The sequence below is a fragment of the Panicum virgatum genome, chromosome 5N, assembly GCF_016808335.1.
Source record: "Panicum virgatum strain AP13 chromosome 5N, P.virgatum_v5, whole genome shotgun sequence".
NCBI lineage: Eukaryota > Viridiplantae > Streptophyta > Magnoliopsida > Poales > Poaceae > Panicum > Panicum virgatum.
This window is the reverse complement of record NC_053149.1, coordinates 44,648,846-44,659,174: the sequence shown is the minus strand read 5'-3', so window position 1 is coordinate 44,659,174 and position 10,329 is coordinate 44,648,846.

Below are 10,329 nucleotides of genomic sequence, written 5' to 3'. Positions count from 1 at the left end.
TTGAATTCAAACTTTGGTTGAATTAGATTTAGAAAAGAGAAGAATAGAAAAGAAAACCAGAAAATAGAAACCCGAAACCAGCCCGAACCCAGCCCAGCCCAACCCGTTTCCCTTTTCTTCCCCGTGGCCCCATCTCCTTTCCTTTTCTGGCGGCCCAGTCACCCTGCGCGCGGCCCACTCGCAAGGGCCCACGCTGCGGCCTGCCCCGCCCGCTCGCCTCGCGCCACAGAACGCATCACGCGCCTCAGCCGCTGCGCTCCCGGGCCCGCACGTCAGCTCCTCCTTCCTCCTCCGCAGCGCCCGCAACCGTCACGCCGAGATCCCCGGCGAGTTTCCATCGGGGGCACGCCTCCCCAAGATCCCCGCCCGGCCCTTAAATTGACCCCTCGGAGCCCCTGCGCCCTCCCATTCCGCAGCACAAACCCTAGCCGCCGCCTCCCTTCGCTCCGCCGTGCCATAGCTCCGCGCCACCGCAGGTAAGCGGGTTCCCAAGCAATTGCCGCCGCCGGCGACCTCCGCACCCCTCTGACCCCTGGACTGCCTACTCAGGGACTGCGCGGACCTCTTCAGCTACTCAGCGAGCCCGGAGGACCACCGCAGCAACCCGGACCGCGAAGCGCCGCCCGCGACCGCTGCCGGAGCACGACGCCGACGCCGCTGCACCACTCCCCCGTCCAATTCCAAGCTCGGTGAGCCTCACAACATCCTGCCCTTTCATTTGCGCTAGTTGTCTTGGCCTTTAACCCGCTCCTGAGGTCAGCACCTCACCCGCCGGCGAACTTCGCCGCCCCGAGCCGCCATGGTCGCCGAACTTCATGCTCGGGACCTCCCCAAACCCAACTCACCCCCTAGGTGGATTACCCATGCCGCAAGGGAGCTCCACGGCCAAACCCCATCCCAAATAGCCCCCGGAGTGCCGGATTGGGCATCTCCGGTGAAGCGCCGCCGCGGGATTTGGTTTCCCCGGCGACCAGCGCCGCCGCCGTCGCCCCCTTTGCCCTGGACCGCTAGATCCTGAATCAACGCCCACGATTAGAATCCGATCCGATCGGATCTGGACCACCGGATCGCGATCCAGCGGCCGAAAACCACGCGTAACGGTTCGCCCTGGCGATTTTGTTAAAGAGACCTCCACCTTCCTTGTAATCAACCCGCGGTCCAGTCTTTTTCAAAAATATTTACGTATAGGTCCTGTTTTTAATGTTTAGGCCCCTGACCTTCCCAGAAATTGAACCCGCCGTCCCTGTCCTTGTGTTTTTGCATGTTAGCCCCTATAGCTACGCTTTATTTACGTTTCAGTCCCTGGTTTTTGTAGAAAAGCCCCTGGAACTTAGTTTTTCTCGCAGATAAGCCCCTGAACCTTGTTTTTAGCCTAGAAAATGCGTTTTAGCTCCGTTTTTAGCGTTCTTTATATCCACGCGATCGTTGTAACGCGTAGAATAGTTCTAGAGTAGTTTTGTGCGCTGTTTTTATGTATTGTTGTACTGTTCTTTAGCTTTTTGTTAGAGTTTGCTTGTATGCTTATTTTTGTGCATTGTTTTGGCCATGTGTTCGTGAGTAGACGTTGAGCTACCGGAGGAGCATCAGTACCAGTGCCAAGATCCGTTTTCCGAGCAGTTTGAGCAGCAGCCAGAGCAGTACGAGGAAGGCAAGTATAACATGAACAACCTATCACCTTTAATTACAATTTCATACTGCATTTTAATACTGTGTGCCTATAAGGACATTCCTAGCCACTTTATATCCTTTATATATATCTTTGGGTTGCATTTTGGTTAGTTGTGCTAGGTGCCGCGCTATAACACTTAATGGTCCTTTTTAATTAAATTGATTAATGGTTTACTTGAACTTAATTCTGAGAGTGGCCCTCTGTGTGGATGAGTGGCTCACGTCTCGTTAAAAGATGGTTTTTGTAGAAACATGGTTTAGGGGGCCAGCACGGTGCTTACTGCCTGGTTGGCCACTCTCCATAAGGACCGGTTCATAGAGCGACAACCTGGGACAACAGCGCTACCACAAGGCTAGAATGGGATAGACTTGGCGTAATAACTAGATCTTTTTGGTTTGGAGTAACTTACCTGCGGGGCAAGAGTAGTAAGCTTCAATGGTCCCTGCTCCTCCGGCTTGGTCCGTGCTAGGATTGCGCTCTGGTACTGGTACCCCCGGAGGTGGGCCCCATCGTCGCTGACCTAACTCTCGCGGTTACGCCTTACCAACGAGATTCTTTTTAAAGGCCTCGTAGTGAGTCGCTGGCCATCTCACCTAAGGAAGTGTGATGAACAACTGGCGTAGCTCACGACTTGTGGGTAAAGATGTGCAACCTCTGCAGAGTGTAAAACTGGTATACTAGCCGTGCTCACGGTTATGAGCGGCCCAGATCCTCCTTTTGATTAGTGAAGTTATCTCCTTCCGACGAGGGAGGTGCTTCTCGGGGTTTACCTTGGTGGCTTGGTTTTGGTATGGTTCTCAGTAGTAGTATGATTAATCTTGATTAATTACTATGTAACTGGGTCAATGGTAATTCATCAACTCGTAGTAAACAGCTTTAATAAAATTTTGCCAAGACTTAAAAGCTAATGCAGTCAGTCAGCCAACCTAGAGCCTCATAGTTTGTGTTATACTTGTTGAGTACAAGTTGTGTACTCACTCTTGCCTCTTCTCTACTTTTCCCTCTTGGCTACACTACTGCTGCTCAGTTCCTGCCGACGCGAGGGAGTTCGCTCAGTGCTACCAGGACTACGAGGACTTCTAGGCGTTCGTCTCCCAGTCGACGTCCCTGTGGCGCCCCGCTTCAGCTTCAGAGAGCTTTATTCGTATTTTGTACTTCGCTTCCGCTGTATCAGACATTTTTGTCATTATTGTAATAAATAACATTCGTATTTGCTTTATTATGTCTTTTTACGTGATATGTGCTATGATATACTGTTCATTCTGTTGTATATACGTGTGACTTGATCCTGGCACGTATATGATTGCTCGGTTTATGTTCTTTTATAAACCGGGTGTTACAGAGTGGTATCAGAGCCTTGGGGTTTCTCATGTCTTGCTCGTCGAGAAGAAGGATAGCGTGAAGAGGAGGTGATATCCAAAGATTCACCGACGAGGACGTCGGTTTCTGTAAGGGGGTAGGGATGTGACACCCCGGCCTGCAGATAGTACAGAAGAATTTGAAAATCTCTCAGATGAAACAGAATAGTTATGCTATAGTTCCTTTTTCCCGGATTTATGTAACACCTATCTAGAGTTTTTCTCTCTTCCTTGACCTTACCAATCTGTGTTTTCTTTTACCCCAGCTCAGATGTCAGCAGAACAAAAAGATCTTGGAGACAGTGCAATGGGTGATGGTGAGAAAACTTGCCCGTGTTGCCAATTCTATGGCGTTCCTTGTCGTCAAGCTCGTGCGACTGAAGATGAAGCCACAACTAGGAGGAACCAGAGGTTGTTCTCCGGTACAAAGAGAAAGAGGTCTCATCAAGAGCAGCTGACAGAGGATTCCCTTTTCCTCGACAGTCCATCGGTCAAAGAGCTACAAACCATCCAGAAGAGAAAGGATCCTGAATGCTCTAGAGATACACAGGTCAAGAATCAAGCTCTCCATGATTATGTGGATGGGTTGACTATCACTATGAATGTGATTCAGCCCCGTGGCCGCAAGGAGTCCAAAAAGCAAGCAGTAGAAATAATGCAAGAGGGAATGTTAAGTTCACAGGGAGGTCAACCAAGTAGCGCCATTCAACTCAACCGCAAGTGCTACAAATGTGGACAAAAAGGTCATTATGCCAAAGGTTGTCCACAGAAGCGCCTTTCGCCGGCTCCACGGCAGGCAGGACAACAGGGTTGCCTAGCTCAGCCCAGGACGCCAGCACAGGGCAGAGTGAACCATGTGACGGCCGAGTCAGCGGCCAAGGCTCCTAACGTGGTTATGGGTACCTTCATGGTCAACTCCCATCCAGCTACAGTGCTTTTCGATACTAGTGCTACTCATTCTTTCATCACCAAGTTATATGTTGAGGAGCATAGTTTCTTTACCACTGCATTAAGGAAGTGTCTGCTAGTCTCTTCACCGGGAGGGGAGTTGAGATCCCATATTGTTTGCCCCCGAGTCAGAGTAGCCATAAGGGGGGCAACGTTCAGTGCTGCTCTGAGGGTGCTAGACACCAAGGGTATCGATGTAATTCTGGGAATGGATACTCTTGCCAAGTGGGGAGTCAGAATTGATTATGCTCAGCGGACAGTTCACTTGTCAAAAGAAGGAAGAGGAGTTGATGAAGACCTATCCTGATCTCTTTGCTACCCAGCCCAGAATCTCGGGACGAGATTCCTGTAAGGGGGTAGGATTTGTAACACCCTAATTTAAATTTCAGTATTTATTATAAATTAAATTGGCTTTAGTTAAATTTTCTAAGGTTTATTGTGTTTAGATGGCATTTAATCTAATTTTTTTGTTCCTAAATAATTAAAATTTATCATAGGTTTAAATTTTTGTTGCATTCATGCTGGTGCACAATTTTATTTGAGTGTGGTTTGAATTCAAATTCATTTTTGAATTCAAACTTTGGTTGAATTAGATTTAGAAAAGAGAAGAATAGAAAAGAAAACCAGAAAATAGAAACCCGAAACCAGCCCGAACCCAGCCCAGCCCAACCCGTTTCCCTTTTCTTCCCCGTGGCCCCATCTCCTTTCCTTTTCTGGCGGCCCAGTCACCCTGCGCGCGGCCCACTCGCAAGGGCCCACGCTGCGGCCTGCCCCGCCCGCTCGCCTCGCGCCACAGAACGCATCACGTGCCTCAGCCGCTGCGCTCCCGGGCCCGCACGTCAGCGCCTACAGCCGCTAGCCCCGCGTCGCCCGCGTCCCTCTCCTCTCGCTGCCAGCCCGGGCCCGCTAGTCAGCTCCTCCTTCCTCCTCCGCAGCGCCCGCAACCGTCACGCCGAGATCCCCGGCGAGTTTCCATCGGGGGCACGCCTCCCCAAGATCCCCGCCCGGCCCTTAAATTGACCCCTCGGAGCCCCTGCGCCCTCCCATTCCGCAGCACAAACCCTAGCCGCCGCCTCCCTTCGCTCCGCCGTGCCATAGCTCCGCGCCACCGCAGGTAAGCGGGTTCCCAAGCAATTGCCGCCGCCGGCGACCTCCGCACCCCTCTGACCCCTGGACTGCCTACTCAGGGACTGCGCGGACCTCTTCAGCTACTCAGCGAGCCCGGAGGACCACCGCAGCAACCCGGACCGCGAAGCGCCGCCCGCGACCGCTGCCGGAGCACGACGCCGACGCCGCTGCACCACTCCCCCGTCCAATTCCAAGCTCGGTGAGCCTCACAACATCCTGCCCTTTCATTTGCGCTAGTTGTCTTGGCCTTTAACCCGCTCCTGAGGTCAGCACCTCACCCGCCGGCGAACTTCGCCGCCCCGAGCCGCCATGGTCGCCGAACTTCATGCTCGGGACCTCCCCAAACCCAACTCACCCCCTAGGTGGATTACCCATGCCGCAAGGGAGCTCCACGGCCAAACCCCATCCCAAATAGCCCCCGGAGTGCCGGATTGGGCATCTCCGGTGAAGCGCCGCCGCGGGATTTGGTTTCCCCGGCGACCAGCGCCGCCGCCGTCGCCCCCTTTGCCCTGGACCGCTAGATCCTGAATCAACGCCCACGATTAGAATCCGATCCGATCGGATCTGGACCACCGGATCGCGATCCAGCGGCCGAAAACCACGCGTAACGGTTCGCCCTGGCGATTTTGTTAAAGAGACCTCCACCTTCCTTGTAATCAACCCGCGGTCCAGTCTTTTTCAAAAATATTTACGTATAGGTCCTGTTTTTAATGTTTAGGCCCCTGACCTTCCCAGAAATTGAACCCGCCGTCCCTGTCCTTGTGTTTTTGCATGTTAGCCCCTATAGCTACGCTTTATTTACGTTTCAGTCCCTGGTTTTTGTAGAAAAGCCCCTGGAACTTAGTTTTTCTCGCAGATAAGCCCCTGAACCTTGTTTTTAGCCTAGAAAATGCGTTTTAGCTCCGTTTTTAGCGTTCTTTATATCCACGCGATCGTTGTAACGCGTAGAATAGTTCTAGAGTAGTTTTGTGCGCTGTTTTTATGTATTGTTGTACTGTTCTTTAGCTTTTTGTTAGAGTTTGCTTGTATGCTTATTTTTGTGCATTGTTTTGGCCATGTGTTCGTGAGTAGACGTTGAGCTACCGGAGGAGCATCAGTACCAGTGCCAAGATCCGTTTTCCGAGCAGTTTGAGCAGCAGCCAGAGCAGTACGAGGAAGGCAAGTATAACATGAACAACCTATCACCTTTAATTACAATTTCATACTGCATTTTAATACTGTGTGCCTATAAGGACATTCCTAGCCACTTTATATCCTTTATATATATCTTTGGGTTGCATTTTGGTTAGTTGTGCTAGGTGCCGCGCTATAACACTTAATGGTCCTTTTTAATTAAATTGATTAATGGTTTACTTGAACTTAATTCTGAGAGTGGCCCTCTGTGTGGATGAGTGGCTCACGTCTCGTTAAAAGATGGTTTTTGTAGAAACATGGTTTAGGGGGCCAGCACGGTGCTTACTGCCTGGTTGGCCACTCTCCATAAGGACCGGTTCATAGAGCGACAACCTGGGACAACAGCGCTACCACAAGGCTAGAATGGGATAGACTTGGCGTAATAACTAGATCTTTTTGGTTTGGAGTAACTTACCTGTGGGGCAAGAGTAGTAAGCTTCAATGGTCCCTGCTCCTCCGGCTTGGTCCGTGCTAGGATTGCGCTCTGGTACTGGTACCCCCGGAGGTGGGCCCCATCGTCGCTGACCTAACTCTCGCGGTTACGCCTTACCAACGAGATTCTTTTTAAAGGCCTCGTAGTGAGTCGCTGGCCATCTCACCTAAGGAAGTGTGATGAACAACTGGCGTAGCTCACGACTTGTGGGTAAAGATGTGCAACCTCTGCAGAGTGTAAAACTGGTATACTAGCCGTGCTCACGGTTATGAGCGGCCCAGATCCTCCTTTTGATTAGTGAAGTTATCTCCTTCCGACGAGGGAGGTGCTTCTCGGGGTTTACCTTGGTGGCTTGGTTTTGGTATGGTTCTCAGTACTAGTATAATTAATTCTGATTAATTACTATGTAACTGGGTCAATGGTAATTCATCAACTCATAGTAAATAGCTTTAATAAAATTTTGCCAACACTTAAAAGCTAATGCAGTTGAGTCAGCCAGCCTAGAGCCTCATAGTTTGTGTTATACTTGTTGAGTACAAGTTGTGTACTCACTCTTGCCTCTTCTCTACTTTTCCCTCTTGGCTACACTACTGCTGCTCAGTTCCTGCCGACGCGAGGGAGTTCGCTCAGTGCTACCAGGACTACGAGGACTTCTAGGCGTTCGTCTCCCAGTCGACGTCCCTGTGGCCCCCCGCTTCAGCTTCAGAGAGCTTTATTCGTATTTTGTACTTCGCTTCCGCTGTATCAGACATTTTTGTCATTATTGTAATAAATAACATTCGTATTTGCTTTATTATGTCTTTTTACGTGATATGTGCTATGATATACTGTTCATTCTGTTGTATATACGTGTGACTTGATCCTGGCACGTATATGATTGCTCGGTTTATGTTCTTTTATAAACCGGGTGTTACACTGAGCCTCCTCGTGCGTGTCTCGGTCTCGATTTTTGGTAGGTACGAGATAAGGAAATTTCAAACCTGTGCCTTATAGATTTCGCATGCCAAACTGAAGAGATATTGGACTTCTCGTCCAAGTCTTTTCGGGACTTAAATAGAGGAGCGGGTTAGATCTATTCTCATACTTTTCAATCTACACCACCACCTCGTGAGAGATGTCGACAATGGCCGTTCCAGCGAGCGCAAGAGCCATGATTGCAGTGATGGAGATCAAGGAGAGGGGCATGGCGCCCGACACCCCCACGCCAAAGACGCCTAGCCCCATCTTGGCAACTGGTGCGACACCTCTCCTTGTCGAAGCAAAGCGATGTGAAGCGAAGGCCCCTCCGAAGAAATTCAATACCAAAACACGGATGAGCGTCGGAGGGAAGGGCCTTCCATGGTGCAATGAGAAGTTAGCTCAAGCCCAAAGGGTGGTCATCATCATCAGCAGCAATGAAGACGTAGGCGAGAAGCGACAAGACAAAAAGCCACCCGCACCTAGGCGTTCCTTGCGCCTTCTCAGAGTTAAAAGGAAAAACTACGTCGAGCACACCCCAGAGCCGAAGAATTATGCGGGGGATAGCGATTGGGAGAGCTACATGAGCCCTAGTTCATGGGGCGCCACCAGTCGTGACTACGATGATGATTGGCCGGGGTGGGCCGAAGAGGAGAGAAGGGAGGAAGATGACCCCTCCGAAGGTGACAGCGGCAAGAAGAAGAAGAAGGACGACGACGAGCCCGAGGACGACAGCCCCAACCACAGCGGGCATCACTCCGGGTGCTGTTTCAAGTGCCGCAATGAAATCGCGGATCTCTGCGCCACCATCAATAGGTGTCACGATCAACTCGTGGCAATGGATCGAAGGATGGACGACATCAAGAGCTTGGTTGAGAGACACTACAACTTCCTTGTCCGCAACATAAGGAAGTTATTCGGGATGGTCGGAGATCTACAAAAGAAAGGAGGAGGGCGCCCTAGATGCAGTTGCCCTAGGTGCCATTGAGAACACCGACGAGCGTCACACCCGTCTTTTATATCATTGTGACGAGGACGCCACATAATCTAAGCATGGGGGGAAAGGTGTGACGGTTCGTAGATTGATTTTTGTTAGTCTTTGTTTAGTCGAAAGTTCGTCGTGTGCATGTCTTTAATTCCGCATGTGTGGGAGTCGTAGTCTAGTTGTGTGCTTTATTTTTCGCATGTGTGAGAGTGACTCTTAAATTAGTGTTGAGTCATGAAAACAAAATAAAAAGAGTCTTTGTTTTTTTTGTTGGACCGTGCAATTTTATTTATGCATTCAGTCTTACTTTATTTTCTTTAAAGCAATTGTTCACGAGTGTTGTCATGAAAATTAATTCGTATTTGTGGAGCTTAGTAAATTATTCGTCCATGTTAATACCCACACTTGAGCTTTGATCTAGCGCTTGGTTTTGATTACGCTTGCGAGTAAGGCATGATTTGGAGGACTTTAATTTCATAAAAATAATAAAACCCCTACAAACATAAGGTTGATCAAGTTCTTGGCAAGTTGAGAGTAAAAATCCTATCATCCACAAGCTATATTCGTTCCACCATAAGTATTGGATGTACATTGAGTTGAGTTAGGATTTATTTCTCTTGGGAGTTTTAAATTCGAGCAATGATCATGTCTGTATTTTTCATCTCTGAATTGCTAGCCACGTCAATATTCGGTAATGAGAATTCCTCATCGGAACAACTCATGAGATCTACCGGATTCCAAAACCCGAACCTGAGATTAACTTGTTTATTATCCTTTTCCTTGACCACAACCCAATTATGAGGATACGTTCTGTTTCTGCGCATGATTTGTATAAAACATAATTTTGGGATGAAGAAAGGAAGGAGTACTAGAAAAACGGATCGAAGCCGAGCTGGGAAAGCCCCAGGCCAGCCGGCCTACACCCCTTGAGCCGGCCGGCCTAGGCCCGTCTGGCCTCGGCTCGGGCTCCAAAAATTCAGGGAGCCACTTCGGAGATTTGCCTATCTATGTTTTATAGAAAGTGTCATATGAAAAGGTTCGGAAAAGAGAAAGAAAATTCGGGAGAAAGAAAGAAAGAAAAAAATGTATGAGAAGAAAAGAATAAATGAAGGGATTCTATGGTTAGAGAAGTGCAAAGAGATATCACCTTGTTGTTTGAGAACAATATCCTCAATTCCAACCATGTGCAATCCGACAACGAGGACGATGCTTGTGCCTTGAAGTCAATCTTTTTGTATGCCTTTGCACATGTCCACCATTCTAAATCTTCTTACACTTGAACCCTTTACATTATGGAGAAACTCTCATGATCATTGGATCGGAAGGTAAGCAATCATTAGAAGGTTTTCTTAATTTGACAATATATGTATATACTTTGCTAAGCCTCCCCTATAGCCCCACTTTATACTTGAGAGGCTTTTGGGAGATGAGAGTTTGCAAATAATAATAGGATAGCCACTTATATCGAGAGACATGAAAGGACTTGTGCAAGAATTTTTGGTCTAACCTTTGTTGCAGGGTATTTTGCTTCTAAAAACTAAAAAAAAGGAAAACCCTCCAAGGATGGCAAGAAAAGCAAGTGTTGTCGATATTCGAGTTGCCAGTTAAAGGTAAGAGTCGTGGAGTAATATTGGATGAGTTTTTAAATGCCCATGATATGATTATCCTCGCTGCTCCT